General features: G+C 37.1%; 1 long non-coding RNA gene across 1 annotated transcript in view; it reads left to right on the top strand.

The window, feature by feature from the left end:
* LOC126820359 (uncharacterized) overlaps nt 1-20,619 on the top strand; it is a 111,329-nt gene extending 90,710 nt beyond the window's left edge. The window contains exons 2-3 of the long non-coding RNA XR_007679932.1: nt 13,436-13,549; nt 16,823-20,619. This is a non-coding gene — a long non-coding RNA (uncharacterized LOC126820359). The remainder of the gene's footprint in view (nt 1-13,435; nt 13,550-16,822) is intronic.
* Nucleotides 20,620-21,149: the final 530 nt, after the last annotated feature.

The following is a 21,149-nucleotide window of genomic DNA, read 5'->3' as shown; positions in this document are numbered from 1 at the left end:
GATTTCTGCATGACAAATCTGCATATAAACTAGGCATTTATCATTTGATATAATAGATCGTTTTACTGACATTTTAGGGGAAATTGATCTCTGGGGATTCATTTAAAACCTAACATGCATCATTTAATAGCCTAGAAAATTGAAATGGAATTGCATATATATTTTGAAGAAAACAAAAATGGTTAAAATGCTAGTATTAAATTGTACAGTTTACTGAGGATATGTTGAGACGAAAATAAACTACTTCATGCGGTCATTTATTTTCCGTGCTTTGATTGGCAAAATGGAAAGTATATAGGAAGGGTAGCAATTGAATTCCGCAATCTATTTTAAATTACAGCTTCGTTTTGGTCGGGTTATCTTTTGATTTTTCATCAAATCGGATTCTACCAACTCTAATTCAGCTCACACATTATAGTTCCCTTATTAATTTACAACTGACGGAACCCAGTATATCATTTCTCAGAAGATCTAATTGGTCAGCTTTAAACCCCCGTTTTAAAGAAATATGTTAGTTTTAAGAGAGAGAGAGAGAAAGAGAGAGGGAGAGAGGGGGGGTGCATCCTGTGCATTGTATTTCAATTCTGTTTCCCCTACATTTGTTTGACCTTAATGGGTAAAACTAAATTATCTTATTCCCATCCATTTGTCTTTCATATCGAAGGATTTTGGCAGAAATACCCATGTTTTGATTTGCCGCAATTTGCATATCATTTCCAAGAGTTGATCCCACGTGTACAATAACTTGAATAAGCTGTCTTGTTATTTGCTAAATTATGATATTATATCCAACCATCTTGAGCGTCGTAAAGTGTCCGATTCAGCATATCCGTTCACAAACAGGCATGCAGGATTCATTCTATCTATTTAAGCAATATACTCATGAATTTAAGATTTAGGCGACAGAAACTACTTCAGTGCGCGCCCCCATTTATTGGCGGTAATTCGCCCCATATTTCACCTTCTTCTCTACGAGTACCGTAGCTGATATCCAAATACTCGTAGTTAAGGGATATGTAGAAATTTCAAAGTAAAATTTCATAAAGAGTTAAATATTTTGAGCTTAAGCTCTTTTAAAAGCTCTTTGACTGATAAGAAAATTTGGCGTAGTGATGTATATCCTCAATTTGATTACAATGAAAGGCACAGAGAGAAACTTTCGCGGTGTAAAGGGAGGGCCTCTTTAAAGTTTGGCGTTTTACAAAACGAAGAATTGTAGCTTTTGACTTCATAATTGACTCCACGTACCGAATGATACATGGCATTCTAATTTCGTCTAATCACACTCTTGACTGTTAAGTTTGATCGGATCTACACGTTGTTAGGCTATCATGCTATGCGAATTCCCCCGGCTTTATCGACTCGATTACAAACTTAACTCCATTAGATAGGACGGCGGAGTTGCTTCCCCTTCGGGAATTCTTGCGCATTCGTGTGAGTTGGCCGCGTGAAATTTCCCTTTATAGTAAATTGTGTTTGCTTGTTTAGAGTTTATTTGCCGCGTCTGAGGGGAGAAAGAAGATCAAATTACGAGTACTTTTATTGATTTCTAATTTGGGCTTTTTGATCATCACCAATATTCATCATCTTCATTGGGGTTTCCACGGGACTCGGCGTTACGGTGCATTCTTTATTTCCCACATCAAAAGAATGAACAGAATCTAAATCAAGGAGTCAAGAAAGATGTGATATTCCTTTTTAAAATATTTTTTTTTATTTGATGAATCAGTCCCTTAATCAGCTTTCTTCAGTTCATTGATCCATCTTAAAACATATATTTCATGGACCGAACTTTGGTGTCTTTAAGTGTTCTTTAGATAGATAGATAATAATTTAGACAACTATAACAATGGCATCGATGTTCCTTGCTAGAAAGACGTTCATAGATGATTTTAAGAAATTAAAGATGAGCGTGATATCAATAGGAAGGAGTCATTTTAGCAGTTTCTTTTACGAAGCGTTTTCATCTGCAATTAGTGATATGAGTAAGCATGCACTACCTCGTGAATAATACCCGTCACATTTATATTGAGTAATGAATATTAGAAAACGAAAGTTATGAAACGAACAACAAAGGCACTTAGTAATGCCAAATCTAGAATGTACTGACTCGTATTATTATTTAGAACCCGGAAAATTAATAAATAGTTGTAAAATCCTTCAGAAATATATACGAATAGTAATGGTGATTTTAAATTCTTCTGCTATTAATGGTACCGAAGTCATTATCTTATAAAAGAACAGTTGGACGTTAAACCTCATTTCATTATCAGCAAAGTCGACTGGTTGCTTTAATATAAAATTTGACCCGAACAAATCTAAATAAATACACGTATTTGATGCCTTCAGTCATATTTTCCACAGTTAAATTGTGATTTAGGCTGAAATGTATATAAGATTTGTGAGTGGGTAGATTAACTTTTTTGCTCTGGAGTAAACTCTTATTTTCTCTTATATCCGAAATGGCGCCCAGTATCTACTCCAGGCGGTACCACTTTGATCTTTTTATTGATTACAATCAAAATAGATATCCATATATTTACTTGCACTTATTTAGAACACGATTTGTACATCTTACAAATAACCGGATAAAACATATTTTAAAAATAGAAAAATCATTGAAAACTCTGTAATTCTTAATATGATTAAAGCCCACAACACATATGGAAATTTCAAGTCTCGTGCGATTTTAGTTTTATTGGAACCAGCAATTGAAATTTATAATACCACTTCAGGGTATTCTAACCCCATCTTACACTAAGGGCTTGGCGTTTACATTTGTCATGTATTTACATACATCCGATTTTTGTTGGCTTCCAGACGATTTTTTGTTCAATATTTGTTATTCATATATATATTTAAAGCGAATGACGTATTTGTCCACTTGTTTTCCTCAAGTATTTTCTTCGTCTGTTTTCTATGTTTAAATCATATGTACTGGTTGAGATAGACATATTTTAGTCTGCCGTGTTCTTGTATCTTTTATTCTGTTTTGTTGTGCTGTTCTCCTGTTCTGTCTGGTAACCAGATAAAATCTGTTTATGTGTACTTCCCTTAAGAATCATAACCCGTTTGTAATTCGACCATTATCGATACTGCGCGTGACTGATAGTGCACGTCTGCGTGCATGCCAGATGGAAGGGTGTCTATGTACAAAACGATATTATTGGAAATCATATTCGTGCGCTTGGCGCCGTTTAATGCCAATATCAAACGTTTTCGGCGCGTTTCTATTGAAATGTTTTCCATCTAAAATAGAAATTGATGAAGTACCATTTTTTTTTATCTTTTCATGATTAGCTGGGTTAATTTATTTCTCATAATATGAAACGCTAGGCGAGTTCGGGCATTATCATTATTATTGTTGGGGTAAAAGTTTATATTTAAAGTAGGGATGGTTCCTGAGAAGCAAGTACGGATATGTAGTTATAGCAATATTCTAGATAATTGCCTGGCACAAAAGGTAAAATTTGGGCTAATGAAATGGTAATTTGAATGAATATTATTCAATCCTTAGCTTACAGCAGTTATGACGGATAATCTGTTTGCTATTCAACATTTTCGCTATCTATTTTCGAAATAAATAAAATACAGCACAATGGAAGTGGTTGCAAGGGTATGTCGTACATCCTGAACGTCAAGGACTTAAAAATATCGATAAAAAGTATAACTATACGGATCAAATCAATACTTTCTAAAATGGTAGTTCATGATTGCCGTGCCTAGATCCATTACGTTTTGCCAACAGATATGGCAAGCCGTTTGATTACAGTCCCCATTTCCGTGTCATTGCTACCATAATATAGATAATTTTATATGATTGACAAATAAGTACACATTGACTCCAATTGATTAAAGTGATAATTGTAGAAATTGCAGATCATGGTTTCGGTGACCGGGTCTGTTCATATGGTACGCCGTGTGATTATGTGCTTGTTTTGTTGGGGGAACTTCGCTCCTGGGCATCAAGAACCATGTCAAAAGCCCTTTATTGTGAATAAGCTTTATAGCTATATTTCCGTCATGTACTTCGATCGTGTCCGCATTAAACGAAAATACACCGGATAATTACGGAAACATTTCCGCTATCAATCATTCTGTTGACCGCACATGCTTTGTATCTTCAAATGGATGTCGTCAGTTTCCGAATACTTCCGATTCGACAAGACATCCATCCTTGGGTTGCTGCCAATAACGACAGTTCTGAAATTGACATTACTTCGTTCTTTTAATGGGTAAACATTGTGTTTTGGGGTGGGGGTGGGGGGGGTCGGCAAATAAAATTATGCTTTTCAGTTAATGGATCGTGGTGGTTACGTCTATAGTTTTGATGTGGAAGTCGGAAAATTTCCTGTTTACTGGCACTGAGACGGTAGTTTTAACATGTATCTGCGTGTTTGTGGTGGTGGACGCTTGTTTAAAAATATTAGGTTCGGCTTCTGCAGTAGTCCAAACCATAGGCGTACGAGCTGGGGGGGGGGGGGGGGGGCTGGGGGACGGCCGCCCCCCCCCCCCCCCATTTTGGGCACCAAACGCTGGGAAAATTTGGGCACACAATTGTACTTTGTAAAAGTTGTATAAAGAAATATTGTGTTCTTGAATGTGTCCAATTTAACAGCGAATTTATTATTATTATGTAACATACTAAGAACCTAACTACATTTTTGGGGCACCAACCACCACCGCCCCCCCCCCCCCCAGTCAAAAATTTCCCCGTACACCTATGGTCCAAACTAACGCCGTATGAAGCTATATGAACAGGTACCGTGAACCAGACAGGGTACATTGTATTTCCAAAATACCTTGGTATTATAAGTATATGATTTCAATTTCGTTTCGTTTTTTTTTTGTCTGATTTTTACCTTATACACTATAATCTAACCAACTTTGGTCTGTGGTCTGCATGTGATAGTTATATGCAGTATACCATCCACACTATAATTCTAATACCCACCAGGTCCAGGGGCGGATCTAGGAATTTTGAAAAGTGGGGGGGGCGCCTAAAAATGAGGGCACTGACCGCGGAGACGGGCCACGCCGCTGAGAGGGGATTTTTTTTTTTGGGGGGGCAAGAAAATTATCCGTCATTTCCTTGCATCTGTAGCCATTCCAAGAGCTATTTGGCTGATATTTTCGTTGAAAAAAAGCCTTAACATCGAGCAAAAAAAACAGTTGAGCATGCGACTCGAAAATTGTCAAGGCGAGCGAGGCATTATGATGGGAAAAAAGACCAATCTATTCCCTAGCCACTTCACTATTTAAGCCTTGTAACTTGTACTTTGTACTGTCCACACATAAAACAATGCTACATCAAGTTGCACTCATGCGCGTCGGTGATGGACATGAGTGTATACGCCGCCGATTCCACAAGATGTCTGTCTATAGTCACTCTATAGGATTAGGGTACCGTCAGCTAAACAACAAGAATTCGTTTGAAAGTGGAAGCATTAATTAGACCAGACTGGTGTGTTTGAATCGATGGTTTGAGTCATTTGGGATCCCTGCAACGGGTTGGGAACGGACATATTTGGGTCTGAGGAAAGGCATTTTCAGCAGTAAAAAAGGGCACTGTCGAAAATTAGGGGGGGGGGGGGCGCGCCTCTGAGGTCCACTCTTACACTCTTGTTCTGTTAGTTTTTTTTTAATCCGATATGTTACCACAGAATGAAGTCCTTTATATCAAATACAGACAGTTTTATTGGCCAGTAAGTTCACGTGATAAGAACACCTCCCGCAAAGAAAATGTGTCAGGCGTCAATGTAGTTTAAAATAAAAAAAGTGGAAAGAAATGTAATGGACGAATGATTTTTTAACATTTACTGATTAAATATGTATCCACTTGAAGCCTTCAATAGTTACGTTAGTTGAGTCTTCCATATCTTCAAAGCAATGGTACTGAGCATTGTTAGGTATACCAACGGCACATTTAGACACCAATTATGGGTTTGTTTTCACTGTTCTATTACGTTCGTTTGCCGAATAATCAAAATATTACCGAACGCATATTGTTCATTTCAATCCCAATCGCAATAGAGAAATCGAGTTCTTGAATCTCGGGGCGATTGTATCCATAATGGACACTGGTCTGGTCAAGACAAAAAGTTTGGTTTCTTGTTTAATCTACCGGACCTAGAATAAAATTACTTTACCATAGTGAAAGTAATGACGTTTATTGTGATGTAATGCTTGTAACCATTGCTTCAGGAACATCGCCCCCCCCCCCCGTCAATGCATTATATTAACGATATATACTTATTTCTAATATAAGACAGGTATTGCGGCACCCATGCCACCTGCGTTGTATTTTTTTTTATCATTTTATTGGTAGACGATTGATAAAATCTCTAGGAATTTTTATCGCAGTATGATTTATGACCATATAAGGGCCCTTCAAATCACGAGACCTCTTTTCAAACTGACGTCATTAAGCACTTCATCAGACACCATAATGATGGCATTATATCATAAACTAATAAAATTGCTTTTCACAGATGTCAATCACAGGGTAATTTCGAAACAGCAACGGTTCTCGTAACAAATTGCTTTAATGACTCTTATCATGGCCACTAACTTGTTTGATAACATCAATATTATTGGAATATTAGCTTAAAGAGAATGATGTTATGGGCTTTTAAATAGCCCATTTAAAGATTTTTATATGTGGCTCTAATAGATCCATTACAGTTACGACTGGTTAATTTAATAGTTTTACCATACCTTTGAAGTTGATTAATGCTGGTATATATCTATGAGTGCATCGTACATTCAAGGGACATATTTAAACAAAAATACACCCAGTCAACGGAAGAATTCGATCATTTGTGAAATAGCAGAGAGAAAGAGAGAGAGAGAGAGGGAGAAATGTGGTTTAACGTCCACTCGAAACAAACTAGGTCATTTCGGGACTAACATATGGTTCAATTTTATTTCCATAATTCGCTTGCGCGTAGGGGTCTTTAGCAGTGGGAGGAAACCGGGGGGCCCGGAGAAAACCCACGAAGTTGGACAGGCGACCCTACTCCTTGTCACGTACAACCGGGGATTCGAAACCACGCCAGTTGACTCAATGACAGACTTGATGATACAGCATGTGTAAAAGCAAGTGTCTTGTCAGTTAACACATTACTTGAGCCAATATTAATAATAAATATATGGGGTTTACGAACTTTAAAATTATGCAACGTGGAGGACGAAAATTGTGTCTATCTAGCGGCGATTCGGTCCACTCCTATTAAAATTCCAACTTTCGAATATCTTTTATATGTCCTAATGCGTACGCTAAACCTCAATTTTGCTGCCTACACAGAGCCCCCAACCCACCATACTCCTCGCAGTGTTTCGTTTGATTAGAACTAACCCCACTACTCACTGCTGTACAGAGTGCACATTCTTGTTCTAAATTATGACTGGTCAATAGTCCGATTAACAACCAATAGCTTACTGCGTAACAATATCATTACGATTTAAACATAGCTCCACATTGGACCAAATATGTTTACATAACGTTACGTCATGACTCACGATTTTAATGTTCCCAATTAACCAGTGCATAGCAGAATATTGCAGAAAAACTAATTGTGTGACAAACAAGGCTATCAACTGTCAGCACGATTTTTAAACTGTGTATATCATGTAAACAATATTGTTTTGAGACGAGCAACACTTTCACCGCTTTTAATACCTTAAATCACTGTCCAAAGTTTTAGGAAAGGCCCCAGATTAAAAGAAGGGCTGTCATGTTGCTGTGCTTTTGGATAGATTTGATTGAACGGGAAGAATAGACACACTCCCTCAAAAGCGCAAGTATCAGAAGCTAATCCAGCAATGGCCAGAGAGGGATTTCTCGGGCCATTGCTTCAGGAATATGCCAACCCACCCGACAGGTTTAAAGCAGACATAAAAAGGGTTCTAAAAAGCTTCATTTCAGTCCAGAACAAGAAAAATAAAATTTCAGTTCGAAAACGTTTCTGGAAGTGTCTTTTACAAATTATTTGCCAAATTGCTCCCCTTTTACCACACAACATCCTAACTCTACCGTTGGATTATTTTATTTTATTATTGACCTAGACAACAACGAACAGTGGATATGGAGCTTGATATTTGGTGTAATGTTTTAATGAACCGTAGTGTAGTAATGGTCATGCATTATCTTCAATATGCTGGGTTATTTGAAACTCTCAAGAGGGGAATCTGACAAGCGTGCGTGGCGTGGCTTCTAATTGAGACATGTTATTTGTATATAAATCACACGTTGTACTTGTTGTCCGTTCTCCAATATATCACCTAATACAAGTTTCCTAGAAACCACGTTAAAGTGACAATGTGTGACAATGTGGCATATCTCCTTTATATGTCAAAATGTGTTTTATAATGGTTCTGTGCAACTATCTGAAGCCTTGTGATGCCGCGTTTCAATGTGGCGTTGGTCGTGAGCCACCAAATTAAACGTTGTGTAATAGTCTGGCTAAGCACGACACGGTCAGCGGGCACATCTTCACGTTTTGGCGTTTGATGTACATACTTAAAACCATTTATTATGATGTCCTGTTAAATCTGGGATTGACTCCGGGATATATCGAAATAGTGCAGCTATGTATACAATTTACCATAGAGACAATTCTGATGCATCAATAATGTCCAGTCGAAACACATGAATTTTTTCAAAGCGCCTGGATAATCAAGATACCTTTACTAATTCTTTCGCATTTTATGAACAAGTTTTTATGTATAACCCAGATTATAAAGTCAATATTTTTTTTCAAAAGTGATGGGCCGAATTTGGTGTTAAGTTTACATTGATTAATTATTTGGCGACAATTAGTATGAAAGAGGTTAAGGAGACCATGTCCCTAAATTGTATTGCTATTTCACTGTAGAGCCCGAAAACCAGAATGAACAACTTCTTCAAAAAGTCGTCAAACCTCTTTAAGTAAAATGAACAACTTAAAAAAAGTCGCCGAACCTCTTTAAGTAAAATATTTATGTCTCTATTCATATCACAAACGAATCTTAGATTTAGAATATATGATTAATCATGTCATTATTATTATAACGAGATGGAAATCAGATAATCATTTGATAATGGTGGACAATTTGCCTGCTAATAACATTACAAATCCCACTACGACAGTTAGTGTAAAGCATGTAGATGTCGTTAAAATCAGAACAGAATACGATAGCTCTAGCTGCTGAAGGCGAGTCATTGGACAAATGTATGACAATGTAACAAATCGGCCATTAGAGAATTGACTAGCGACTAGCTTATCTCTAATCATAATAAGTGGTGATATATTATTCGGCATGTGGTAAGATTATTCAGAAAATGATAAGTTATCATGGAATAGGTCCCAAAACAAGCACTCGAAATGTGTTTGGTTATCGTTTGCTTTGGTGAATTGTTGTTATTTTCACTTCATTACGATCCCCAGTTATGGAAGGTATGGAAACGGTAGCCAAAACAGTTTTCAGGAAATTTACCTTCTTTTAATTAGAGAATTCGCCTCTCAATTTATAATTAAGTGGCCTGATAAATGCGACTATTTCATAGTGTTTGTAAAAAAAACCGCGGCAATAATCTGAAAAAAGATATCACTGCGCGTGTGTATTCAGTCACTATCGTAAAAGAAACCACGTCTCTAACTACACCTGACAACTGGATGTTCGCACCATTATTTCGTACAGAGGTTTAGATAGTTGCTCGAGACTACAATAAAATGTTCTAAGAGATTTCCACGCGGAATTAATCCGTTTTATTTGCTAAAATATGAGATTTCTCCTATGGTTAAAGGCTGATTAATGACGACTACAAATTAGTCCCGCTTGCATTGACGCATTGCTACTTTAAGATTAAACGTAATTGATGCTTGGTGTTACAAATGTCAGGAAAATGTTGGTATCTAAGAATGTGTTTAGTATCTGTTCGGTCATTACAAATGAATAAATCTATTACTGAATCCTTTACGCCAGTCAATTTATGAAAAAAAAAGTTGTTTTCTGGTAGTGTCTGGTGTACTCAATGACATCCTTAAAGTTTACAAAAATGGGAGTACCGGAAAGTTCCGAATTTTGAGGGTAAATTCCAGGTTTTGATGTTTTCTGATAGTGTAGGGTGTACCTTTCATTAGAGTGCCATTTAAAACTAAACTAACAAAGTGGAAACCCCTTTTGATAATTACATGACAATGTTGATGTCAGTCATTATTACATATGTGATAGAACTGGTTAAACACATTCCAAATATAATTTTCACGCAGAGATAATTGTTACGGTAGACGCGAAACGAAGATTTGATGAAACGGAAAGTGACGCAAAAAAATGGAAAACACGAGTTATCCTTCTATATAACTGACTGAAGTAACGAGTGATAACAGACACGGTCGATTTTCAGCTCACTAATAATTCCTTTGAAGACGAAAAGTTCTTATAGGAGACTGTGAGAGGACATCTGGCAATTCATAAAAAGAACTGACTGTCGCTAGATAAGAGAAAGCGAGACAAATTGAAAATGTCCGTGCAATCCCTTGCTTTTATTCATTCTCTACGTAATAAAAACAAAGAATGTGTTTAACCAGTTCTATCATATATGTAATAATGGTTGACACTAACATTGTCCTTCTGGATAAGTTTGGGGAGGGGGGGGGGGGTATTAAACACTGACAGTATACATGTAGATCTAAAAGTGGAAGTCAATATATAAGTTGGTCCCTGATCACAGTTTAACATGTGTTTCCTTGTTTTCTTTTGATGGTGATTTACAGCAAATAGGTTCTTGTTTGGCCCCATAGAATTGTACTGTGTCCGTTGTTAATGATATGTTGTTCCTCTACGGCCGAAGTATTGTGAACTTTAAATGGCTGTAACTTAATCATTGAGATTGCTCGATTTTAATAATTTTTGGACCAATATGACTTTCGATGAGACCACTTTTTATTGTGCATGGTCTATATCTGCTGTTGATTCTAGAATAGTTTGTCTTTAACCTTTCTTACTCTGTAATCCGCTAGCCACATGTAGAAATTAATGACTTCCTGAGTTGATAAAAAATGACAACCTTTCTGTGGAGATTTGCACCATAGTGTGAGCTCATCGTTATGTCATCCAATACACAGCTTGAATTGCCTCTATTGTAGAAAAGCAGATTATGCACATCTCTATTTTTTTTTATCTTACTGCTAAAAACCTGTGTAGAGGCGGTAATGGGCATTTTCAGACAATATGATCACTCAAAATTTCATGATAAGCGTGGCTAAAATCACTCTAAATCTTAGGTCATAAGGTTTGTCTGTGAATCAAGTAACTCGGTTTCGATCCCCTCTCCCATATGCCATATACACGAATCTAAAACTTTAATTCCAATTGGAAATCCCAATGGGCAGAGAAGAGAGAGAGACGGGTGTTAATGTCCACTCAATGCAAGCTATATTATGAAGGGGGGGGGGGGTACCGGAGGACCCAGAGAAACCCCTGCCGATTGTCACGTACAAGTATTTGACCGAGACCTTAAGATCTAAAGTGCACCCATTAGACCATTCGGACGGCGGAATTACGGGCCAAATTGTACGATATTAGCTACAGTCGGTGATAAGGTTAAGTTGCCATTTTAAGTACAGAAAAATGAATAAATCATTATTTTGACTTTAAATAAATAATCCTTCCACAAATATCTCATATAATCAGCAGTGATATCTAAGAGCGCTTATTGGATTCTCGGCATGAATGACGTCTATCTTAGATGTCACAGAAGCTTGGACACAATGTTTGACACTGTGGCGTAAACGAGTTAACATTTAAATCCCAACCAGAACGTCCGGGATTGAATCCCAGCGTGGGCTAAAGAGAACATGGCGATTTTTCAGCCCAGTGTTCATTTAAGGAGGGTTTGTGTGCATGGAACATGTGTCTAGCCGTTTATTGTAACACGTAAACCATATATTTTATAATCATGTCAGACCAGTTTTTAAAGACCCCCTTTAAACGAAACCATAATAAAAAACAGTTTAGACATCAAATGGCGACGTACCGACTTTTCTCCATGAAATATCAAATCACCGAGCCAAAGTTTGTTTTCATAAATCTAAACTGACCATCGACTAGCAGTTGAATTTACCATCGTTTATCAATCAATGGAAGTTCGAGTAGTTTTTCATTTTATCTTGTTCAATATTCCATAATTTATATACTAAAATTCTTGATGAGTAAAAAGGGAAAACGCAATAAAGATTATATATAGTGTTATTATGGATAATTTCATAATCTTCCATTGCTATTAGTTTTATTCGGTTATTTCATATTTTGAAACGGCGTCCCGGCGATAATGATAACAGCTTTATTTCCATTCTACACATACAAGATTTAATGAGATATTATGTTGGCCTCGCCCATTTTTATTCGTCGGTTACTTTCTACTCTACCACACTTGCCAACACTTGCTTTCGTTTCGGCTACTTCGTATATTGAACCTGAAAATTGATGTCCACACTGTTCATGGTAACTGATCATCATGGCGGGAACTGCTGTCCAAATCCACCAGTTAACAATACACTTCGTTAGAATGGAATGGAGGTTTTATATCTCGTCAACACATATTTAGGTCATTTTGTTAGTTTTTATTCTTATGGCTAGTTGTGCAATGCGTAATACGACGTACGTAAATATTTTCATGGCATTTGACACCGTATACACATTTACCGCTATTTTTTCAAGATCAATATTCGAAACAAGAGACAATTTGAGCTGGAGCAATCGAGACTGTCCAGAGGTTCGAGTGTTGGGAATAGTTTTAAAGCCTTTATTGGGCTGATTTATTAATTGCATAGTTTATTTTGTTAAATATATTTCTTCAAATAGCCCTACCTCTAACGATGACTGATCTCAATTCGATTATTCGCGGAGTTATGCCGCTTTGACAGAAACCTAGTCATCACTCTGCAATTTTTGAGATATAAGAAATTTCCAGGTCAAAGTGTTATCATTTAAACATTTAATGAAATTCTTTTAAGAACTTTAAAACATACAAATATTGGGAAAAAGTAATCAACCGTAAGGACAGCATGGTTGAAGGTATGGGACATGTTTCGTTACTAGGTATGGGGGTGGCGTGGCCGAATTGTTAGCGCTTGCGCGTTGTATTATAAGGTCTGTCATTGAGTCAACTGGCGTGGTTTCCATTCCAGGGTTGTACGTGACAAATGTCGCCTGTCATACCTCGTGAGTTTTTTCCGTGTCCTCAGGGTTCCTTCTACTACTAAAGACCCCTACGCGCTAGCGAACTGAAAAAAATTAAACCATATGGTAGTCCCAAAATGACCTAGTTTGTGTCCAGTGGTCGTTAAACCCCATTTCTCTCTCGTTACGGACAGCCTATCTTTGTTTTGAGTTTGATGTAATAGTTACTTTATATGCGTATTAAATCCCTTTGTTTGTTTATATTTTACAGTGGAGAGTATATGTTACACATGTGGTTATACGACACTAGATAAAAATTGTGTTGATACATTTATACCTAGAGATGGCCGGGAATCGACGGCATGTACACTTAGTAGAGATTCAAGTAAGTATAATTGATTATCTATGAAATCTGCTTTGGCCCAGTTGGTTAGTTATTCGTAGTCTAATTAAATTTATAGCAATATTTCGTTTCGTTGTAATTTTCAATTGTTTGCTCTTGGTCTAAAGGTCTTTCTTTATAAGAGGTGCTTAGTAATGCCCAGTTTGTGATTGGTAGACTCCAAGTTAACCTACCTATCAAAACCCAGCTTAAACAAAATTTAAAAATATTCATTGTAAACCAGATAATGACAATATCTCAACCTGATTTCGTCTTTACGGATGTGTACGATAGCACCTAGATACGAATTTAATTCAATTTCCCCCTTGCGGAAGTGTACGACAGCACCCGAGTTATACTGGAGCTTATGTCAAAAATGATAGATATCTAGCTCTTCAGACGGGTGACAAACCAGGATTAATTAGAAAGCAATTGCATTATATAAATCACGCGAAGTACGAGAAACATAGTCCGTCGAGAACAACGTGAAACAGCCGTATGGAAAATTGTCCGAAGATTGTCGAAGATTGCTAAAGATCGTCTGTCAAGAGTGATAAATGGACACGTCCAGATTATTCTCCTAGTTATCTATCAAATTTGACACTCGGGTGCCCAAAAATAATCATGTATGTTCGTTTAATAGGAAAATGATACTGCGATTAGATAAAGAGTGATTATTCCAAAGTTCTTCGAAGAATGCAGAAAGCCTTGAAACTTAAAGGAATCGGGTTTTTATTATTTAGGACAAAAATTATATGCTGAATCATATGGATACAATGTGTTGTTTCTGTTAGAGCTGAACAAGTTTTTATGTATTTTACAGCCCGATATCCAACTGGTCGGTAGTACCATCGTGACACGTTAAAGTTTCTCTATAATAGTTGAAAATCGAAATAAGAGTAGGCGGTAGTGTCGCTTCATTATCCCGGTTGGTGTATAAATGAAATGGGGTTTAACGTCCTACTGCTCTGCTCCTATACTGGGGTAATGAAGACGGGCATACGCCATACAGTGTGCTATGAGGGGATTTTTGCCCCTGCAGCGGCACTACGGCCTACTCTTATATCGAATTCCAACTACCAGGGGATCTTTTACGTGCATTCCAATTTATACACGGGACCTCGGTTTTTCGTCTCATCCGAAGGACTAGAAAGCTGTCCTTGTCAGGCCCTCCGTTCTGCATCACTGACAATGGGGAACCACGCCGGAAAATCGGGATGAACTTTCTCGGCCAATGCAGGGATCGAACACCCAACTTCCAGGCTAGCAAGCCAGCGTCTTACCCACTTAGCCACGTGATCCCGGGTTGGTGTATAAAAGTAAGATAAACAGACGTTCATTAACCGTATTTAGATCAATCCAGAATGTTTGAGGTTGGTTTGTTTTACAGGTCGGCAACTACATCTTGATAGCGTATCTTTAATATTATAAAACCATTAAATGAATAAAGATGTCATTTATAACCAAGGGATGTCATGTTTAGTGTCATATTTATATAGAATTATCTGTAGAAACACACTCACAGCTGTCTGGGTTAAACCTTCAATTCTGTGATAAACTGATCCCCAAGACAACCTGGTGTATATAAAGAGTTTAACGTCTCGTCAACACAATCCTTTGGTTCAGGGTCAGAAGAAAATCCACCCGACATACAATATTTGGGGTTAATTTTAAGATTATATGATAAGGCTTACCATAAAAATTTCATTCATCAACAATGGAAGTATGGCCATGTTGCTGTCTAGTCCTTCGGATGATACGAAAAACCGAGGCCCCGTGTATATAATGGAATGCACGTAAAAGATCCTCTGGCAGTTGGAATTCGATATAAGAGTAGGCGATAGTGCCGCTGCCCGGTCAAAATTTCCCTCATAGCACACTGTATGGCGTATGCCCGTCTTCATTAGCCCAGTATAGGAGCAGAACAGTAGGACGTTAAACCCCATTTCATTTCATTTCATTTATATAAACTGCTGAAAAAAATGATCGGCTCCCATTCTCAAGGGAGTTAACTCTTAGTGACAAAACGAGTTATGGTTCTTGGTTACATTCAAGTTTGAAACTTTGCTCTGGAACGGCTAAATCAATTTGTTAAGGCCGGCTCAATTTTTGTCAAGGTCGTTGAGATGTAAATAAGGTTAGGGCACATGATTGTTGGCGAGATGGTAGGTAAGGGTTAAGGTAAGCGATAGCCCTGTTAGCATCTCGTAACGTATGACGAAAAACTGAGCTGGCCTTATCATTTAGCACTAACCCTCTTGAACGCATAATTAATTCGGAATTCTTCGGTTTTTATCATACGTCCATATAACGACAAATTTAAAGCTTGTACGCATGCACAGTCCTTAGTTTTTGAACACAAGAGACAGAGATAGTGAAATGAAAGTAAACAACTCCAAATATCAGTTACATTTATCAGTTACATTTTCAGCTGATTGTTATAAATGCAATAATTATCACAGTCGAATGTAAAAAAATACACATCCAAAACAGAGCACACGTCACACGCCCTAAAAAGATTAGAATTCGAGTGCTGTGACCTGTTGGGGGGGGGGGCGAATGGTTAGCACGTGCGCGCTGTATCATAAGGTCTGTCATTGAGTCAAGTAGCGTGGTTTCGATTCCCCAGTTGTACGTGATAAGGGTCTTTGTATGTACAGGACAATGTGTACACAGATGGATCTGAGTTTTCTATATCATCCGGGCGACTAGGCAACACTTTACTTGCCAGCCCCGCGAGCGCCATCCCTGACAAGTGGGAACCGGGCTTGTAAAACCCCGAGGGTTTGATCTCGGGACATTCTAGTTGAAAGTCTAGTGCCCTTACTGTTCGACTACTGGTCTTCGAACGAATTGTTAGTGAGCAGAAATTCGCTCGTGTAACTGTTATCGGTCGTCACTTCAGTCAGTTATATAGAAGGATAACTCATGTTTTCCTTTTGTATTCGTCACTTCCTTTTGTAGAAACCTCCATTACTCATCTACCGTAGCAACCAGTTCTATCACACAATTATGTGATAATAACTGACACCAATATTGTCCTTTAACTGTGCTACGAAAACCAATATATTGAGACTGTATGCTCCTTGAGTTGAGGGGACAATTTGTTTCGAAAATTTAGACACAATTATGTTTTAGAATATTGTGTTCACGTTGGATATAACATTTCAGAAATGGTCTGTCTTTTTTTCTTCCGGTTCAACTTTGCAAAAAACACACACGATCACGAATATTGTAAGTTGTAATTCTCAAATTATTATTTTCTCTTTATTTTAGAATATAAATTATGCAGAAAATATAGAGATGGTTGGACAATCATGTGTAAAAGATCCGGGAGTGTTTTAATGTGTAAAGAGCCGTGCTACACCGGTCAAGCATCATCAACCAATCACAGCCTTTCTCTCATCTTAGTCGTGGCCTTCGCCCATATATTTTCTGCTGCATGGAGACATGTTTCTTGACTCTAGTGATTGGTTTATAACAGATGTGATTTTAATATTAAAATTTTATAATGCGTACAATTGATTGGATTTGCTTTGGCTTTGATCACGTGTTGGGGTGTGTTAAGAAAATGTTTTGTTGAAATTGAATTTTTTTTGTGTTTAAAGGGAGATAATTATCAGACTATTTAACTTGCAATCGTGTAGAAAGCAAGGACGGAAATATTAACAAAACCATATTTCCAAGGACATGCTACAATGGGAATACAAATCAATAATAATTTATTTATTATCTATGGCGTAAAGATCAATGAAACTATTACTTTAGTTAAGAATCGAATAACATACTGAATATAACTTAAAGGAGAAGTCCTAGATTTCAGAGGGTTTCCGACAAAAAGTTTGTTTACGTATGTCAAAATGTAATGAAAGTGACAGTTCAAAATGATCGACAAAAATGTTTAAAGATGTTAGTAACTTTGCCATAACCTATCAACAGCCTGTTAATTCCATTACTCGCAGGAAAACGGCAAAACGGGAGTTTTGCCACAAGCTGTCACTCCATGCGCCATAGACAATGGTATCCAGGCACAAGGTGATTGCTTGTAGGAAGCTCATCTCATCTCCACCTGACTATTTCTTTTAAAATGTATCTACTTTCGACTAGATTAAAGGTTCAATTAAGAAATATTCAGATTTATTCACTGAATTATAGCTTGGGCTTCTCCTTTAAAGATTGAAAACTAAATATTTATCTTCTAGGGCAGTGTATGCTACACACGTGTCGAGTGTTTGAATTTTAATGTGAAAACATATGAAACTCAGTAAGAGGTTAAATGAATCGGCTAGAATTTGGTACGCACGAATATGTCCAATATGATTTTCAGTCAAATGTCCTTAATTGATGGTTCCTCTTGATATTGATATCTCAAACCTTTGTTTATACCAGCGTAGAGAAAAGGTCATGGTGAATGTAATCTTATAGATTGAGAAAGAATAGATAAGACAAAGAAAGTCCTTTATTAATTCGCACTGATTACAACCCTCCACTCCTTTCACAATTGCAGATCGGATCAATTTGGCTATTCGAACATTAACATTGAAGATATACACGTATCTGTAATGTTTAATGAACTATGTCACATTCAAGGACAGTTCGGTTTTAGTGTATTGTATATAATATATCATGTACATTGACGTAGTGACTGTCTGTTTGGATGTGAACACGGGGAGACTATGGGACGCCAAACCAACACATTTATATCCATATAATGAAAGCTGTTCTGGTCCCTAATTAATTTGAATATTATTTTGATTTGGCTTTCCATAATCTTAGACAGCGAAACCAGATCACTCCAAAACAGCCAGCTTGTCAGTAACTTTGAACATTTCTTTGTTTCTTTGGAGGCCATGTCGGAACGTCAACATTTACAGGATCTATACCTAAATGTATAATTTCTGGCTCTGATTGCTTGAATAGAATGATAATCTCTTGCGTTCTATATTGTTCTACCATCATGTGTATACCTTCGAAACGAACGGCTACTGGAACAGGCTTAAGGTCTGCGCACACGAAGGGTAATCTGTTGCCCACAGCTCGACGGAGCCGTTGACTTCTAGCAATGGTTTAACGGCACTGGTACTATGGACAGACAAGACAAAAATGGGGTTTAACGACTATAGTACATTTCAAGGGGAATTTTGTCTGAAAAGGGACTTTTCCGCTTACAGGAATTCATAGTGTATTTAACTTTTTGACGTTTTTATCTCCTTTTTTGTATAACAAACTACAACTTTTCTTGCCTATTTGTGTATTATATATTGTAATTCAATCCGTCACAATAGGGATTGCATAATGTCAAGCGAGTTATTTCCCTTGATTTTATATTTAGGCCTGCCACACGGTACGAACGTAATGCGCATGAATAAAATGGCGGTGTCAAATGACACAACGTTTGGTAAGGTCTGAGTACCGAGAACCGGCGATAGTGTCGCGGGGACATTGTTTTGCCTGTACGCATTGAGAAGCATGACCAAAAATTGATCCAATAGTGAATATTCAGAAGCATATGACTTCCTAATTAACGGTGGTTACACGATGGTTATACGTTGTTGGAGTTCGTGATGGTCGCGTGAGATTCACCGAGGGACTGGTTGGTGGCGCCAGTCATAAATGATACTCAAAGAAAAGGGGCATAACTCCATATATTGCGACAGCTTGTCATTGCATCAGCATTTATAGAACATTGCGTATAATAAGGTTTCACGAACTCTAGGTAATATTTGTAAATAACCAGAAACTTTGGGGTTTCTAACAGATACTTGCAAAAACGCGGTTAACAATTTCTTGTCGACTCCTTTGACCTAAACTAATTAAAATTAGATTATAAAAATAAAACCAGATTGGACGTTTGGCATTATTCAAGGTCGTGTAGTTTCTGCTAACCACCAAAGGAATCCATCAGAGAATATACATGTAGGCATGTCTAGTTCTTTGGGCGAGACAATTCACACCACGCAAAGCAATCTCAAATATGAATAGTAATTTGCTTTCTAAGCTTTAAAAATTGTATAAAACGTGTATGCTTGAATTGCTTAACTTCAAATGCTTGGAATGTTTAACTTTAATGTGTATAATGCTATATTGGCAATTTTAAATTGTTTAATATATATTAAGCTATAGATTGCATGTACATTGAATGTCGAATTGTTTTAAATGTATACTGTACATGTTGATTTTGAATTCAGTTTGTCTATATATAAAATGCATGTAAAATATGAATACTTTAATATTGTTAGTGTCGGTTTGGTGCTTTAGCTATATATGAACTGAATAAGTAAGGGTTGGCTTTTAGTACAATTACAAAAATAATATGAAAACAAAAGAAGTCTAAGTTTTAGAAGTTCCATCGTCCTGTTGATAATACTGAATCAGTATTCATTGGCTCTGTTATTTGTGCTTAAATAATATCAATCATTTAATAATTGTTTTACCATAGCACTGTAATGATATCTTGCTTTTGTAGATATATTGTTAGTTAATTTATAACTGGGTCAGCATATCCTGCTGTTAAACAACTTAAATCCACATTTGAAATCGGGAGTTCAAAACAGAAAAAAAAGTTTTGTGTCACGTTTTAAACAATGTTTATTCCACTACGCACCGTAAACGGTAAATAGTGTCACCTATACATGGGTGAATGCAAATAGACTTGTTTGAAATGAAATAAAATGGACGCTCTATCGCCAACTTAGCTTAACAGCTCAAGAAAGACGAGAGGACCCACGGCAGACACGACTCTAGATTGGCATGCTATCATTTACTACAAGCCCTTCGCTGAAACTACAATGAATTGATAACACCGTTAGAAGTCCCTGCGCCGTATAGATCAGTGCGTTTTTAACAAAATGGCACCATTAAAAGTCCCGAAGCAGTATAGGCCAGTACAATTTGAACAATAGATAAGAAAGGGATTTGTTGACCCAGACTGTGTGTAATCTATATACTAATTATAGATATTTGTATAATTGATTATCTATTGTATGTACATATATATAACTATTATATAAATATTATTTGTATAAATACGCTTTAAAAATTTACACAAAATAAAACATGTTTGTTGCCCTGTATATGGACCTGGAACTGGTTATTTTCTGTGTTTCATGAAAGAGAGAGGAAGTGGGGTTTAGCATCTTACATTTCAGCTTCGATTCGGCTTACTAAAATGAATGAAATGAGGTTTAGCGCCCTGCACCAACTGGGTTAATAAAGACGGGCATACGCCATGCATTGTGTTATGAGGTAAATTTGCCCGGGTAGCGAGCAGCACTATGGTTTACTCTTATATCGTATTCTAACTGCCATGGGTTCTTTTGCGTGCACAGCAATGTGTAAACTAGAATTGTTACAGTTAGGCGCCATTCGAACCATTTACAGGTCTGCCTCGCGGTACTTCTCATTATTTACTTTGCACTGAATCTGGATTTTCCAGCCTTTAAAAAAGTTCTTATGAACATAAAATGGTTTTATTTTTCAAATTATGAATATACAAACACGTTCAATCTTCTTCATTCAAATCTCAAATTAGACAAACATACGGTAAACCTAAATGCAATGACCTCTTCCATTTTGACGACAGGTCGTTTCATATCATTCATTC

This window comes from Patella vulgata, chromosome 1, assembly GCF_932274485.2.
Source record: "Patella vulgata chromosome 1, xgPatVulg1.2, whole genome shotgun sequence".
In the NCBI taxonomy this organism is placed as follows: Eukaryota; Metazoa; Mollusca; class Gastropoda; family Patellidae; genus Patella; species Patella vulgata.
Note: the sequence above shows the minus strand (reverse complement) of the source record. Positions and strands in the feature narration are given on the sequence as shown.